This window comes from Saccopteryx leptura, chromosome 5 (genome assembly GCF_036850995.1).
Source record: "Saccopteryx leptura isolate mSacLep1 chromosome 5, mSacLep1_pri_phased_curated, whole genome shotgun sequence".
In the NCBI taxonomy this organism is placed as follows: Eukaryota; Metazoa; Chordata; class Mammalia; order Chiroptera; family Emballonuridae; genus Saccopteryx; species Saccopteryx leptura.
The window spans coordinates 88,194,458-88,213,042 of NC_089507.1; the positions used below are offsets into that span (position 1 = coordinate 88,194,458).

At 36.5% G+C, this 18,585-nt stretch overlaps 1 protein-coding gene across 4 annotated transcripts in view; it reads left to right on the plus strand.

The window, feature by feature from the left end:
* Positions 1–18,585, plus strand: part of TET2 (tet methylcytosine dioxygenase 2) — a 138,690-nt gene that overhangs the window by 67,963 nt on the left and 52,142 nt on the right. The gene's annotated exons all lie outside the window — the stretch shown is intronic.

Sequence of the window (18,585 nt, forward strand, 5' to 3'; positions counted from 1 at the left end):
TAACTAGGCAAATGAGGTGGGGTTTGGGCCCAGCACCTCTGTCCAGATTGCAAAAATACTGTTTATTTATTTGGTCCCCAACAATCTCTGAACCACCACAGGCCAGGCTATCTTTTGTTTCATTAATGTTTTATGTCTCATTTGTTGATTTGGGTATGTTGAACCATGTTGAATCCCACTGGATTATGCTGTATGATCCTTTTAATATGCTATTGAAATCAGTTCTGCTTGCTGTTACTTTGTTGAGAGTGTTGGCATCTATATATATTCATTAGGGATACTGACGTATAGTTTTCTTGTACTGTTCTTATCTGATTTTGGTATCAGGGTAATGCTGGCCTCATAAAATGAATTTTGGAGTGTTCCCTTCTCTCCATTTTTCTGGAAGAGTTTAAGAAGAATTGGTGTTAATTCTTTAAATGTTTAGTAAAATACACCAGTGAAGCCACCTAGACCTTTCATTGTTAGGAGGTTTTATATTACTGACTCAATCTCATTACTCATTATTGGTCTATTCAGATTTTCTATTTCTTCATGATTTAGTTTTTGTAATTTGTACAATTCTAAGAATATATCCATTTTTCTACGGTGTTCAGTTTGTGTATAGCTCATAGTAGTCTTTTATGATCCTTTATATTTCTTTTTATTATTATTATTATTATTATTTGTATTTTTCTGAAGTGAGAAGCAGGGAGGCAGACAGACAGACTCCCGCATGCGCCCAACCAGGATCCACCCGGCATGCCCACCAGGGGGCGATGCTCTGCCCATCTGGGGCATTGCTTTGTTGCAACTGGAGCCATTCTAGCACCTGAGGCAGAGGCCATGGAGCCGTTCTCAGCACCTAGGGCCAACTTTGCTCCCATGGAGCCTTGGCTGCAGGAGGGGAAGAGAGAGACAGAGAGGAAGGAGAGGGGAAAGGGTGGAGAAGCAGATGGGTGCTTCTTCTGTGTGCCCTGGCCGGGAATCGAACCTGGGACTTCCACACGCCAGGCCGATGCTCTACCACTGAGCCAAGCGGCCAAGGCCATGATCCTTTATATTTCTATGGTATCAGTTGTAATGTTTCTTTTGTAATTTTATTTGAGTGCTTTCTCTTCATCAGTTTATCTAAAAGTTTATCAATTTTGTTTATCTTTTCAACGAACCAACTCTTTAGTTCTGTTACTCTTTTCTATTGTTTTTCAGTTCTACATTTAATTTATTTGTTCTTTATTATTTCCTTCCTCCTGCTTTGAGTTTAGTTTGCACATCTATATTTTAAACTAAAGTAAAATTACTCACTTGTGCACACTAAATCAAAATTGGGACCCCCAAAATTTTAGTAACAACTCCATGAACATTTTATTTTAGAGATGCATTTGTTAAATTTTTTTAATTGCATCAAATCCTGAGTTTAAATTTTGACCCAACTTCTTTTTTTTTTTTTTTTTTTTTTCATTTTTCTGAAGCTGGAAACAGGGAGAGACAGTCAGACAGACTCCCGCATGCGCCCGACCGGGATCCACCCGGCACGCCCACCAGGGGCGGTGCTCTGCCCCCCAGGGGGCGATGCTCTGCCCATCCTGGGCGTCGCCATATTGCGACCAGAGCCACTCTAGCGCCTGAGGCAGAGGCCACAGAGCCATCCCCAGCGCCCTGGCCATCTTTGCTCCAATGGAGCCTCGGCTGCGGGAGGGGAAGAGAGAGACAGAGAGGAAAGCGCGGCGGAGGGGTGGAGAAGCAAATGGGCGCTTCTCCTATGTGCCCTGGCCGGGAATCGAACCCGGGTACTCCGCACGCTAGGCCGACGTGACCCAACTTCTTAACTGTTCTTCTGACATGGCAATGTACAGCTGCAGTGTAAAATAGCCCACAGTGACAGGTTTTAGGACCAGAACTTAATGTCTATTAGCATACTGACATAACCTGCTAAAATTTGACAATATATGATACTTGGTTATTATAAGGTCAGAAAGGTAGACTTAGTAAGATTCTCAGCTTTTCAAATATGTTCAGAGGAAGTAAAATCTAGAAGTAGTATACTAACTTTTTGTTTGTTTGTTTGTTTTTAATGAGAAAAGGGGAGACAGAGACAGACTCCTGAATGCGCCCCAAACGGGATCCACCCAGCATGCCCACTAGGGGGCGATGCTCTGCCCATCTAGAAAATTATATTATTGTTCTGTGAAAACTGCGTAAACTTGGCTCATTCACTGATCTATTAATTTTAAGCTATTTTCAATCAAAAAGCCAATTCACCTTTTTTTTTTTTTTACAGAGACAGAGAGAGAGTCAGAGTGAGGGATAGACAGGGACAGACAGACAGGAACGGAGAGATGAGAAGCATCAATCATTAGTTTTTCGTTGCGCATTGCGACACCTTAGTTGTTCATTGATTGCTTTCTCCCAATTCACCTTTTAACAGAGATAGCTAGAGTCATAATAACAGATGTATACCTATGTGTATTGGGCAGACCATTGGCCAAATTAATTTTAAACATACCATTTGGTATGGCATCTAAATTTGTGACATCTAAATAATGAAGTGGTTATATGGAAATTATTTTGCAGATAAGTAGATTCTTATTTTGAATTAGTATTTTTAAAGATTTTATTTATAGATTTTTAGAGAAGGGAGAATGAGAGAGAGAGATTGGGTGAGAAGTATCAACTCAGAGTTGCTTCACTCTAATTGTGCATTGATTGTTTCTCACATATACCTTGACTGGACAAGCTTGGGGTTTCGAACCGGCCACCTCAGCATCTCCAGTCTACTCTTGATCCACTGTGCCACCACTGGTCAGTCTCTAATAATATTTTAATGCAAACATATGTGGGAGTATATTTTTAATTTTTCCGCAATGTTTAGATTTAGTGAGTTTACAATCCTTTTTTTTTTAAATATTCTTTTTTTCCCCTCTTCTTCTTGTCTTTCCTGGCTTGCCCTGTAAAGATATATATCAGTGCAATGCTATATTAAAGGAGCACCCAGAGTACACCCTGAGCACACTTTTCTCTTAGTATATGTGCTGCCGAAGAAAGCCCTTTTAACTTTAAAGACATAACTTAAAAGGTCTGATAAAAAAACTAATAATTTTTCATGTATTTGGAGAAAATAGAATTACATGGGATAGTTTAATATAAATAAAATTTCTGTAGGGAATCTGAATTTTACTGTCTGTCTTGTCTTATTTTTAAAATTGTTTCAGGGTTATTGGATTTTTATTTTATTTTTTTGTGACAGAGAGAGACGAGAGAGAGAGGGACAGATAGGGACAGACAGACAGGAAGGAAGAGAGATGGGAAGCATCAGTTCTTCCTTGCAGCACCTTAGTTGTTCATTGATTGCTTTCCTCATATGTGCCTTGACTGGGGCTCCAGCAGACCAAGTGACCCCTTGCTCAGGCCAGCAACCTTGGGCTCAAGTTGGTGAGCCTTGCTTAAACCAGATGAGCCTGCACTCAAGCCGGCAACCTTGGGGTTTCGAACCTGGGTCCTCCACACCCCAGTCCGACGCACTATCTGCTGTGCCACTGCCTGGTCAGGTTTTCAGATGTTTTAATAGAACACAGAAGGTAAAGATGAGAGTTATTTTCATAATGGATGGGAGAATGTGTTTCTGATGAATATGTGATTATATGAAGTCCCTTTAAAACGGCTATGCAGTTGATGTTTCTTATTTTCCTAATGCTTTACCCTCTAGGGAAATTCTTTTAATTTTTTTCTTCTGGATGGACTAAAATTATTTATAATATGAAATAATGTTGGCAGTTTTTTTTAAAATATTTTATTTATTGATTTTTAGAGAGAGGGGGGACAGAGAGAGAGAGAGAGAAGGGGGAGGAGCAGGAAGCATCAACTCCCATATGTGCCTTGACCAGGCAAGCCCAAGGTTTTGAACCGGCAACCTCAGTGTTCCAGGTTGACGCTTTATCCCACTGCGCCACCACAGGTCAGGCCAGTTTTCTTTAGAATTGGCACATACTGAAGAATCATAATGATAGCTCCATTGATAGGAAATGATTTTAATAGTATCTCCATCTTTAGAATATTTATTTTATTCTCAATAATAGCTTTGTGACACCCTAGAAAGTTAAGTAAAACACAATAATCACTAATTGTTCAAAAATAGGAAGAAGAAAATGACTAGGTTGCCATGGTAACTGTAGTAGATTAAAACTAGATGGGTATGAAGATGGAGGTATTCAGGGTTGTACAAAACTTTCAGAAACACAGATGAATTGCCTCCTGAAACGATGGTTGAGAACAAAACACTTTTGATAAGGACCAGATTCCGTGGATACAGTACAGTGCATAATTGCCAAAATGGCTGTTTTGGAAGAATTCCTAGTATAGAGTTTTCCCGTAAAATGTTAGGTATATTATTAGTTCGTTTCACATTAATATTTTAGATGGCTTTGGAGATGTAAAAATTTCATTGACACTGGTATAGTTGTCTTCTATATCTTGATAGTTGTTCTTTTTTCTGTTGTTGATTTTAGGGTTGAAGGCATGAGACAGCGTATCCAATAATATAAAATTAACACATTGATTATTTAAGATCATCTTTGTAAATCAGATGTTTATTATATAATTTGGCTCTAAGACTTTGTATAGATCTCACGATCTCAATGGAACCTGATTATAGTATTTAATACTGTAATCTGCAACCCTTCCGGTACTTTTTATCCTGTTACCTGCCCGGTTGTTTCTTCATTTTTCCCTTAGCACTCAACATCTTTTCACTGTACCATTAATTTACTCCTTATTATGCCTATTATTTGTCTCCCCACTAAAATATCAGGTCCAAGAGGGCAGGGATGTTGTCTTTTTTGTTCAGTGGTATAATGTTGTTGGCTACAACAGTGCCTAGCACATAGGATATGTTCAATAATATATGTTGAATTAAAGAAAAATTACATTGACAGGTTATTTTTATAACTACAGCTGTCATTAAATAAAAACATTGAGTTATTATGAACTCTGTCATAAATTACATGAAGTTCTTATATATTACTGGGAATCATTTCATTGGATTTATTGGAACAAATTATATCTCAATATATAAAAATGAAAGCATTTTTTCCCTATAATTGCCCTTCAAATATACTACAGTAGTCTCCCCCCACCCCTTTCTTCCTATGGTGTCTTCTTGACTAGATTGGAACAATTTATTCCCGTCTTTGAAACTCAATCCTATTCATCTTAAAACTTTCAGGTCAAGCTTTATTCAGTACTCTTCTCTTCCCCAGCACAGGCTTAACCTCTGGCTCCAACACTTGGCTTAGAGAGCAAGAAAGTCTCATTCTGAATACTGCCCGTCACCTCACCCCTTTCTTTTAAGCTACAGACACTAGGAGGTTGGGCAGGTCTAAGAAAGAATGAAAAAGGCTTAGGGCTCCATATTCACCTAAAGAAGGCAACAGAATTTTGGGTGTTTCTATTTTGATAGCTGACATTGACTAACCATTGGGTGTCCTGTGTGGGGCAAGCAACCAAATATAAGCTCTCTTTCTTGGCACACGTGGGTTCTTCAGAGGGACCTGCAGAGGCTCTTGCTGCATAGCGTCCTGAACTGACATGGGAAGTCTGTTTCCTATTCATTCTTCTATCACCACACACACCTTTTGTGCTTTGCCTACACCTCTCTGCAGGGGTCTGCTTGTCCACTGGACAGATTCTTGTAGGGTATCAGTGAGATCAAGCCCAAACAACTACAGTTTCTGCAGTACATTTTTAAAAAATTAAAAATGCCAAACTTTCAATAGAGTATATCCTGTGTTCTAGTAAGACTAGCTAACTTACAATTAATTACCCATTATAATGATGGAGTGAACTGAAACTGAAAAATTATTCAGTTAATTTTTAAAATTCATGATAAATAAATAATGCTTGTGTCAAATTACATTTCTAATTTTATTTAATGATCTTTTTCCTCATCACATATTAGTTTGATGAGAGTTTGAGAAAGACCAGGAATAAGCCCAAATTTAAAAAATAATCCCAGGATTAAAAGATAAGCGAATAATTTGAGAACCGACAAAAAAATCATGCCCATCTTATCAGCTGGGAAACTGGTAGACTAGAGCTGCAAACTGTAAGCAGATTTATTTCAAAACTGTCAGTTGTCTCCACATCTGAAACTCAGACTTCTGTCTGTAAACCTCTTCTCTAATCTTCAGTGACATTCTCCCCGATTCTCCTCCCTCAAATAATCTATACGTTATTAAATTTTGTCTATACTGCTCTTTTAAGATAAGAAACAAATTTTCAAACTTCCCACATTGGAATGAAATAGTATTTACTGAGGATTATGGGAAACCTGACAAGGCCTCCCCAGTAAGTGTGGCGCTCCCTGTGTGTGCTTGTGATGTGTGTGCAGCTACTTGTTTAATTAACGCACTTCCGGAAATGCATGAACTTTCATTGGGACATTGATATGCTTTTTCAAGGGATGTAAAATACATCTTTACAGATTCCTTAATATTGAGATTAAAATTTCTATCAGATGAGAAATTTAAATGCCAATTTTGTTACAACCAGATTAATTTCCCTCATATTCTCCTATATGAAGCATCATATTCCAGACTAAACATATAGCTTTGATACATTCATTCTGCTTTGAAAATATGTTTTGGATTGATGATTATTTTCCTTTAAAATGTTAGCTTTAATATTGAATTAATAGAGAAGTTTTTAATTTCATAAATAATGCCTTATAAAAAACACTTTGCTTATTACCAGAGTGAGACCTAATCACCATACCAATATTATATATTAATTAAGAAAGAAAGTCAAACTAAATAAATGAATTGGATAGATGCAGAAGAAACCGACATTTTAGAACAGCACTATCTATAGGGACAGCCAGTAGACACTGCTGAGGCCCACCATCCTGCACATATCCGAAAGTAAATTCATAATGGATAAATTATATCCCATTTTGGTAGGAAGAATCTAAAATAGTTTTGCAGAATAGTGCCATCTATTAAGGAGCCATTGTCAAATATATCATCTTTATTTAACATTTTTCGTGTCAAGAATAAATTAATACCTAACACCTGAATTACTGATAGGGCAACACCTGTCAGTGGAGGTAATAGAGATATATACCATCATTTTCTAAGGTTTCTGCTGGAACACAGGGTCTTTAGGAGATGCAGTCCCTACAAATAATTAGTCTTAAGAATCTCCTCTCCTAATAATTTTCATATATCAATAAACAACTTGTGATGATGGCAGAATATTTTATGTACTTTTGATATTAGAACATGAAGTCAAACGTTCTTATAGAAAATAATTTTATGGCCTTATAGTATGGCAACTATACAGATCTATAAATTGACTCTTTGTCTCCTTAAAAAAAGCTGACATGAGATTTAAATGACGTGTATCTTTTTTCTTTTAGAGCAGTAAAAGACACACCCAAAAAGATCAATAAATCAAAAAATAAAAGCAAAAACAAAAGCCCTCTTCACAAATTTTGAACATCATCCACAGCTTTATGTGGGGAGAGATACGGCTTCCATTCTTGAATGATTCAGGAAGAGTCAAATGGTTCTGAGCTAAATTACAACCGTAAATGCATATTGGTGAAATGAGATGCTGATCCATTTGCACATTAATGTGCTATTTTTCAGTCATGCATCATAGCATCTTCAAAGAGGCCTGTCATAATTATGATGGATTAGACTGCAGAGTCAGTCCTAGATGCAGTAATTGTTTCACAGATGCTGCCAATGTGACTTGAATTCATAATAAATTACTGTCAGAGAAGTGGGAGAAGGAGCAAAATCAAATACCAAAGGAAAACTGCTAGGGCTAAAACTTGTTTTGGTTTTAAGAAGCCTAAATGTTAGCTACTGGTCAAAAGGCCAGTATTATCAACTTAGATAAACATGCTTCATAAATGAGTTCTTCTGACATAGAAGATGAAGGTTGACATACTTGGCTTTCTTTCTTTCTTTTTTTTTTTTTTTTTTTTTTTTTTTTTTTTTTTTTTACAGAGACAGAGAGAGAGTCAGAGAGAGGGATAGATAGGGACAGACAGACAGGAACGGAGAGAGATGAGAAGCACCAATCATCAGTTTTTCATTGTGACACCTTAGTTGTTCATTGATTGCTTTCTCATATGTACCTTTGACCATGGGGCTACAACAGACCGAGTAACCCCTTGCTCAAGGCAGTGACCTTGGGTCCAAGCTGGTGAGCTTTGCTCAAACCAGATGAGCCTGCACTAAAGCTGGTGACCTCAGGGTCTCGAACCTGAGTCCTCCGCATCCCAGTTCGACGCTCTATCCACTGCTCCACTGCCTGGTCAGGTGATATACTTGGCATTTTTAAAGTTCTCAATCTCTGCCTCATTCTCTCCCTCTCTCTCTCTCTCTCTCTCTCTCTCTCTCTCTCTCATACCTTATGGAAAATTATTCTCGCACATTAGCTGAAATCATAGAGTAGCCATAATATATTATTGCACAATCGTATTTATTTACCTGGTTATAATATAACCTTTGGGATTTCCAAAAATATTGATGGTAGTTATAGCTGATAGAACTACTCTTTTTAGTTCCCTAGAAGGCCATACTTTATAGGGAATATTAGACTTAGAATAAAAGGATAAACATAAATAATGTGACTAGTAGAGTCTAAATCATGACATTTTAAACTGTGATTTAATTATGGTAAATAATTTCTAGAATTGCCTCTTTAACCTTAGAAAGATGCTGAAGCTGGTTTTAGAACGAGTGTTATATTTTTTTTGTTCTTAAAATTCAAGTCACTTTGTTGCCTTTTTTTGGTAAAGCCATGAAGAAACCTCATTCTGTACCATGTAATCAAAAACGCTGTGTGAGTGTGTGTGTACAATTTAAATAATAAGCTACTTATTACATTTCGATTAGCAAAGATAACCAAATCTTTGTTAGAGTAAAGCAGATAAACATATGCCGTAACTTTTCCTAGGTTAATAGTTAAATAATTATGTCACTTTTGAATATTACTTGTTTTTTAAATGCACTCCATTGAGTTTTTTATATTGTCTCCTCCCTGCTTGATGACAACTGATACGTGTTCACTTTGGGGCACTAGTTCTGCCTCAGTGATGTGGATGAGTTCACTGCCATCCTTTTAAAAGCAACCTTGATGTAGTGGGAAATGTAGGGAATGAAGTTAAATTTTATGAGAGAGAGTTGGGTTGATGGAACCCAACCCTGACGTCTGGAAGTGCATTTTCCCTTTCCTGTGTGTCTGTGACCCTTCCATCAGATTGCCTTTCCATAAGCTCCGTCCCTGGCAGTGCGGGACCTGTCCATCTTTGTTAGCTCCACTGCATAGTGCTTGCACTGAGTCGGCACTCAACTAATGCCTTATAAGGACTTATGACTATGAACTTCACAGGTGAACTAATGGGCATTGAGCCCCAATGTTCTCAATGATATTATCAGCATATTTACATTATCCTCAAACATTTTAGAGAAAAATCAGCAGCAGCCCAGCACTGACTGAAGTAGCAAAGAAGAGAACAGAATAACTCTTGAAGTTGTAGCCTCAAATTCCATTTGCTAAATGTTTACATTTTCTTTTTAATTTTATTGTAATCCACACCACACAAAGAAATGATACCCTGATGAAATAACATGCAAAATAACCATAAACATGCTAATTTTTACAAACCCACAAACATGGAACCAGAATACTTTTACCTATGCCTAAGAAAACTCAAGTGTTGGCTGATTTTGAATGTACTAACAAAATAAAACATTCTTTCTGAGTAGTGCCCTTTTCTCAATATTATGTGGTGGGGAGTTCTTCTATTAATTTTCCAGCCCTGGCCAGTTGGCTCAGTGGTAGAGCGTCGGCCCTGTGTGTAGTAGTCCCGGGTTCGATTCCTGGTCAGGGTACACTGAATCACCCATCTGCTTCTCCCTCCCTCCCCCCTTTTTCTCTCTCTCTTTCTCTTTCCCTCCACAGCCATGGCTTGAATGTTTCCAGTGAGTTAGCCCCGGGCACTGAGAATGGCTCCATGACCTCGCCTCAGGCGCTAAAATAGTTTCTGAGCAATAGAGCAGTAGCCCCAGGTGGGCACAGCATCATCCTGTAGGGGGCTTGCTGGATGGATCACAGTCACGGTGCATGTGGGAGTCTGTCTGTCTGCCTCCCTGCTTCTCTATTAAGAAAAGAAACGAAATTTCCAGTCTAGCTAGCCCCTGTGAGAATGATTATATTGTTGCCTAACCTTCAACAAATTTCTCAGTTTTTACATCTATAAAGTAGAAGAATGGAACTAGCTCCTTTATTATATTCTGAATATTTTATATATTAAGACCATAATCATCATGTATTATCACTTACTTTGGATGCATTTAGCCTTCCAGAAGTTTAAAATACTGTTTAGTAATTCTGTGAGCAAGAGCTCTTTGTCCATTTGTCCAGAACTATTCTGGAAATCATCAGGAAGACCACCAAAATAATGTGGCATGTCTTCAATTCCAGGAAACTTTCCTTCTTTTAGCAAAAAAAAAGGAAAGTAATGTGATTTGTTATCATTTGGCAGCTTTAACAATGCTGTGCTCAGAATTAGCTCCTATTAGTTTGCAAGAGCAGGTTGGGAAATTTCAGGAATTTCATGAAATTGAGGATGATAGCTTGAAATTAGTTGTAAGAGCATCACTTAAGGAATATATTAAAAGCTATAACATGAAGTACCATGGAAAACATCCCTGGGAAACTTAACCAGTTACCTTCTCCAGATTTGCCCAAGACTCTTCTGCTTAGGCTCCTGCGTATGAACTTTGTAATAGTGTTAAGAAAAAATTAGTGTCTTAACTTTGATTGGCCAGTGTTCTCTTAGGTAAGTCATTGTCCCTATTGTAAAAGCAAGTCTTGTTCTAAAATGAAAATTCTTCGTCCTGATTTTTATAGATGACATTTTTATTTGGCATAAATGACTATATACAAACCTCTAAGAGCTGACATTTGAATATCAGTTGCATAAGAAAGTAGTATCCTGATTGGTATTCTACATTTTATTAATTAAATATTTTCTGGTGTAGAAAAAATAAGGGTGTTTAATCTCAATCTCAAAAAAAAGTTATGAGAATTCAAAATATTTTTTGATACCAGTCACTTTATAAGAGCAGATGTGAATGAATAATAACTCTATATCTTAGTTCTTGATCTGTGAGAAGCAAAAGCAATGTGACAAAAATATCTCTATAGCAAAAACTTAATTCATTTGAAAAACAGTTTAACTTTGAGAAAAGTTTTTCCCCCGTAAATTTATAAAAATAACCCATCAACTTGATTTTCACTGATTAGCAAGTAGATGTCTACAGTGATTATCTTGGAAGATTTTTTTTGTCTTATACATAAATTATTGACTTTATGTTAGCTTGAGGAAATTTGTACAAGCCTGGCCTGTGGAGGTGCAGTGGATAGGGCATCGACCTGGAATGCTGAGGTCGCTGGTTTGAAACCCTGGGCTTACCTGGTCAAGGCACATATGACAAGCAGGTAATAAGCAACTAAAGTAAAGCAACTATGAGTTGATACTTCTCACTCTACACACCCCCTCTCCTCTCTCTGTAAAATCAATAAATAAAATCTTTTAAAAAATAATTGGTATAAATAACACTAAAAATTATAGCATAAAAGCCTTTTCAATATTTCTTTATTTTTTTAAAGATTTTATTTATTCATTTTAGAGAGGAAAGGGAGAGAGAGAAAGAGAGAAGGGGGAGGAGCAGGAAGCATCAACTCCCGTATGTGCCCTAACCAGACAAGCCCAGGGTTCTGAACTGGTGATCTCAGCATCCCAGGTCGACACTTTATCCACTGCACCACCACAGGTCAGGCTCACTATCTCTATAATGAACAAGATGAACAGGCTTCATTTCTCTTTTTTATTAAAAATGATGCCTGCCAATGTCAGTATGAAAGCACTGGGTGTGGAGAGTGCTGTGCCGTGGGGGCTACTGGCTCCTATAATGTCCCAGGATGAATGTACACGAAGTGGTTTAGGAATCGAAATCAAAGAAAATGTCCTTTTTCTCCTTCTAAAAAGACACTTTATTGCTTTAAACTTTCTGAATCGGATTCATGAGTTAATAACAATCCTCAAATAACAAATTACCCTCCTCCTGCAATGGAAAGATACATAATTTTCCTGCTCTCCCTGAAAAAGTGAAACATTTCACTTTTCATATCTAATGGTTGTACTCAGTAAAGGAACTGCTGTCACAGGCAGAATAGTTCCAATAATTAGGTTAAATTAGTGTTTAAAAATGGATGTTGCAAAGACAGGTAATAACAAGGGTTGGAGAGGCTGTGGAGAAAACGGAACCCTCATTCACTGTTGGAGGGAATGTAAAGTAGTACAACCATTATAGAAGAAAGTATGGTGGTTCCTCAAAAAATTAAGAATAGAACTACAATATGTCCCAGCAATCCCTCTACTAGGTATATACCCCCCAAACTCAAAAACACTGGTACGTGAAGACACATGCAGCCCCATGTTCATTGCAGTATTGTTCACAGTGGCCAAGACATGGAAACAACCAGAAAGCTCTTCAATAGAAGATTGGATAAAGAAGATGTGGTACATATATACTATGGAATACTACTCAGTCATAAGAAATGATGACATAGGGTCATTTATGACAACATAGATGGCCCTTGATAACATTATGCTGAATGAAATAAGTAAATCAGAAAAAACTAAGAATTGTATGATTCCATACATAGGTGGGACACAAAATTAAGACTGAGGGACATAGATAAGAGTGCAGTGATTACCTACGGGGGGAGAAGGGAAGAAAGGGAGGCAGTGGGGGGAAGAGAGGGGCATAAAGAAAATCAAATAAAGGTGACTGAGGAAAAAAATGGCTGTTGCATTTCAAAACTCCATATTAAAATAAATTACATTTTAAGTCAACTTAATTTTTCTTAGGAGCTATTACTAGGGTCATAAAAATTTTGTAAACTTCATCTATTGTGATTTGCCCTTGACACATTAAAGGATGTCCAAGTAATGTGGAATGGAGAAAAATAGTTAAAATATTTTATATCTAGAAAATTATTTAAGTAGGACAACATATAGTATAAAAAGCATGCAAGTTTAATGTAATATATTACATAACAAATGTATATGTGTGTACAATGTAAATACCTTTTGATTAATATATGTGTGAATCGATTTTACAGTTGCCAAAAGAAAACATTTTTTATTGTAGTATTTGGAAAGCTAATTGATCCAGTCTAGGCTTATTTCTATGCTCCTTAATTTATGAAAATTAGTAGTACCCCTGTTTTTGGAGAATCCTCTTATATCAAAGCCTACAAATTAATTTTTATGATTCTAGAACCTAGAATTTTTTGTTAAAGATTACTGATGATTAAGAGTATTGGACAGCTTAGAGTCGTTTAATATATTACAACATAAGCCATATATGGAATTCAAAATTTTTAATTACATTAAAATGAAAGAAATGAAATTAATGTAATGATATATTTTACTTAATAGATCCAAAAGAGTATACTGTATTTCAACATGTAATAAAAAGTTTTTTTAAACTGAGTTATTTTTTTTATTTTTCTGTCCACACCAAAATGATTAAAACCCAGTATATAGTTATAGTTACAGCAGATCTCAGTTGGGACGAACCACATTGCAAAAGCTCAGTAGCCACACGTGACTGGTGGCTATGCGTACCTAGCCCATCTCAACATTTGGAAGCAAGGAGACTTCACAAAAATAAAGACATCACTTGGTTCTGTTTTTTGTTTTTTCTTTTGTTCTATAGAATTCATGACTTCTTTAATTTGTTTTATTTTTTAATATACCTGCTTAAAAGTTTCAGAAACAATAAACAGTTCAACACACTCTCCCTCCCAGTGCTTTTCCTGGAGGCAAAATATCATTTCCAGTTTGTTGAATATTCTCCCAGAGCTGACTTTTTTTTGTTGTTGTAAATGTACATTCTTATACATACTGTTCAGCAACTTGCTTTATTTCATTTAATTACTTGGACCTACTTCTATCTATATCTATAAAATTATAGGTTGTATTGGTGGAGTTTTAGTTTTCTGGTACAATAATATCATCCATGAATAATGACAGTTTTACTTCTTCCTTTCTAATGTGGGTGCCTTTTATTTCTTCTTTTTGTCTGATTGCCATGGCTAGTACTTCTAGTATTATGTTGAATTAAGAGTGGTGAAAGTGGACATCCCTGTCTTGTTTTCTATCTTAAGGGAAACACTGTTTGCCCATTGAGTATAATGTTGACTGTGGGTTTGTCATAAATGGCCTTTATTATGTTGAAGTATGATTCCTCTATTCCCACTTTCCTGAGAGTTTTTACCATAAACGGGTGCTGGATTTTATCAAAAACTTTTTCTGCATCTATTGATATCATCTTCTGATTTTTTTTTATCTTGAGATTTCTTTTTCTTTTTTTTTCTTGTGGCAGAGACAGAGTCAGAGAGAGGTACAGATAGGGACACAGAGACAGGAAGGGAGAGAGATGAGAAACATCAATTCTTCATTGTGGTTTCTTAGTTGTCCATTGATTGATTTCTCATATGTGCCTTGACTGGGGGCGGGGGGAGCTACAGCAGACCGAGTGACTCCTTGCTCGAGCCAGCGACCTTGGGCTCAAGCTGGTGAGCCTTGCTCAAACCCGATGAGCCCACGCTCAAGCTGGTGACCTCAGGGTCTCAAACCTGGGTCCTCCACATCCCAGTCCGACGCTCTATCCACTGTGCCACCGCCTGGTCAGGGGATCTTGAGATTTCTATCCTTCATTTTGTTTATGTGATTGATCCTGTTTATTGATTTGCGAATATAGTACCAACCTTCATTCCTGGAATAAATCCCACTTGATCATGGTATATGACTTGTTAATGTCTTGTCGGATCCAGTTTGCTAACATTTTGTTCAGAACTTTAGTATCTGTGTTCATGAGGGATATTGGCCTATAATTTTATTTCTTTAAAAAATTTTGTATTGATTGATTTTAGAGAGAGAAAACGGGGGAGAGGGAGACAAAAAACATCAATCTGTTCCTCTATGTGCCCTCACCAGGTATCAAACCCACAACCTCTGCATATTGGAACAATGCTCTAACTAACTGAGTCATCTGGCTAGGGCATATAATTTTCTTTCTTTGTAATTTCTTTATCTGGTTTTGGAATTAGGTTAATGCTGGCCTTGTAAAAAGTATGGAGTTTTTTCAAAAAATTAAAAATGGAACTGCATTTTGACACAGCAGTCAATCCCACTTCTGGGAATATATCCTAAGAACCCAGAAACAGTAATTCAAGAGACTATACATACCCCTTTGCTCATTATAGCATTTACAATAGCCAAAATCTGGACACAGTGCAGGTGCCCATCAGTAGGTGAGTGGATAAAAATTTGTATTAAATTTATGCAATGGAATACTACTTGGCCATAAAAAAGAGGGAACTCTTACCCTTTGTGACTGCATGGATAGATCTGGAGATTATTATGCTTAGTTAAATATGCCAGTCAGAGAAAGACAAGTAACATAAGATTTTCCTCATATGTGGAATCTAATGAAGAAAAGAAACTGATGAGTAAAACAGAAACAGGCATGGATATATTCAACAGACTGATGGCTTTCCAGGAGAGGTTGGGGGACTGGATGGAAAATAGTGGAGGGATTAAAAAGAGGGTCGAGGATAGGTGAAGGTGGATAAAGTGGGGGAAAGGAGGGAGGGAAGAGACTGCTTAGAGCAATGGGCACATGATGCAGTGTATATATGATGTTTTCTTGAGCTATACACTTGAAACCTGTTTGGTTTTCTGAACCAATGTCACCCAGGTAAATTCAATAAATATTAAATAAGTTAAATTTAAAGAAAAATAAAAAATAAAAATATAGGTTGTTTCTTTTAGCTACTGAAAAAGTGTGCATACATCGTTTAACATATATATATATATATATATATAATATATATGCATACTTGTTAGAAATATTTTTAAAACTAAAGGGTCAAAAATGTTGCTATGAAATTCAATAGATACTGCTAATTTGTCCTTTATGGTATTAGTATTTATTTTGACTACCAGGAACCATGCAAGAGAGTGCCTGTTTCCCTACATGCTAGCCAATGTACTGTAATATCAAACTTTTTTATCTTTGCCAATTTGAGAAAAATAGTATCCTGTTGCAGTTTTATTTTGCATTCACTTTTATAAGTGATGCTATATATCTTTTTAACTATTTAAGAGCCATTTACATTTCATTTTTTTTGTTAACTGTCCACGTCCTTTACTCATTTTTCTATTGGCTGGTTGGGCTTTTCTTTGTCAATTTGTATGAGTTTTTATATTAAGAAAAGTTTTGTGTTACTTTTAACTTTGATTATGGGCTTCTTTTTGCATGCATAATTTTTTTTGAACTTTCTAGTGTTTTATGCCTTTGAGATTTTTGTGTCACAAATAATTTACCCAGCCATTAGATCATTTTTTTAAAAAACTGTTCTTAGACTGCTTTTAATTTGAAGGGGGCTGAAGTTCCATATTAAGATTTTAAATCCATCTAGAATTCATTTTGGTACAGGATGTAAGGGACAGATTTAACTATCATTTTTTTCAAAAGACCATCTGATTATTTTGATATTATGTTTATTTGAAATATCATTACTGCAGATCATATTTCTGATTTATCTACTTCTGTTCAATTTTGTTGGTCTTATTAACATTCTTTTACCTATTAATGTGCAACCTGTTATAAGTATGGAAACTTTAGTTTCTTTTAAATATCTTTTAAATTGTCTACTGCCCTGTCCAGGCCTCGTTATGATTATTTTTCTAGGTCATTCTTGGCTACCCAATTTGTTTCTTTTTCTCCACGAACTTTACTGTCAGCTTCTTTAATTCCTCAAAGCATTCTGCTAGCATTTTTATTGAGAGTACATCTAATGAATAGATTAATTTGACAACTATAACAAAACATATTCCTTACTACTTGTTTTAAACTTTTATTCAAACAGGTCCTCTATATTTCTTTTTAAGTGTATTTCTAGTGTTTTCTAAAATTATTTTCTATTACTGTATTTTATTCAACTAAAGCTTCTGACTGGTTTTTGCTTTTATATCAAAGCTATTGGTTTTTTATTCTTTAGCTACTTTACTGAATTCTTATCGCAGTTTTTCAGTGATTTTCTTGGTTGCCCAGTGTACAATCTTATTATTTGCAAATAATGGTAACTTTAGTGTAGCTTTCTAGTGTTAATATCTTATTTCTTCCTCTGTTTCTTTTGTCATGGTTAGTAAGCAATGAGTATAAAAATTGGTTCTTTTTTTTTTGTTTTTGGGGGGTTTTTTTGAGATAGAGACAGACAGACAGGGACAGACAGACCGGAAGGGGAGAGGAGAAGCATCAACTCATAGTTGCAGCTCCTTAGTTGTTCATTGATTGCTTTCTTATATGTGCCTTAACCAGGGGGGTGGGGGCTCCAGCTGAATCAGTGACTACTTGCTCAAGCCAGCCACCTTGGGCTTAAGCCTGCGAGCCCACACTCAAGCTAATGAGTCTACAGTCAAGCCACAACCTTGGGGTTTCAAACCTGGGTCCTCAGCATCCCAGGTGGATGTTCTATCCACAGCGCCACTGACTGGTCAGGAAAAATTAAAGCTTTTTTATAGCCCAAAGGCAAAGTAGTCCTGATTTTTTTCCTATTTACAGCCTTAAAATAAATGTGATGAAAAAAACTGTGGGAAAATAAAGCATGACTGCATCATGAAGGGGGCAGCATTCACTTTATATAATGGATTACATATGTGCTCTAGTGTCCATTTCTTCCTGCTTTTTCCATTATTTGGACTTTGAAATCTACATCAGTATTGGTCTCAAAAATGTCTGAATGAATGAATGAAGAAATGAGTATAAGATGAGCAAATTTATATCAATTTAGTGAAACTGATTGAATGCTTACTTATACTAAACACAAACATGAACAGAGTGGAGTATTCTTAAGAAGCCTATACAGTTCGGTAGGAGTAAATAAAATACAAGTGAGTGCGATATGTTTAGCAGTAGACCATATAAAAGATATAAAAACAGCACAGAACTGGGAATGATTAATTCTCTTGGAATATCAAAGGAGGAACCCAAGGAGACATGATATCTGAGATAGTTTTGGAGGGAGGCACAGAAATCACTGGGAAATAAGGGGACTAAGAAGGCATCCTGGGAAGACAAGATGACAATGTCATGGAGGTTTGAAACAGCTTGCTGTATGTATTTATAAGCTGTGGTTCTAGTTGGAGCATGAACTGTGAGAGGAAAGAGGAGGAGAGAAGAATAGAAACCTGCATATGACAACTGTTTGTATGGCAGGAATTCTCAATAAAAGTGGGCAGCTAGTCCCTGTAAAAGAAAACAGATTCACCTCAAAAGGGCATTTTATAAACTACACTTTTCATTCCTGTCCCATCCCCTGGCATGCTAACACTAAAGCGGGTGTGCCTTATCTTTCTGGTGTGTCTGGTTTAAAGTGTTTGTGAACTTATGCAGGCAATATAAAGCCAGTAAAGTGTGTTAAGGAGGATTTAACTTTAGATTTGCATTTTAG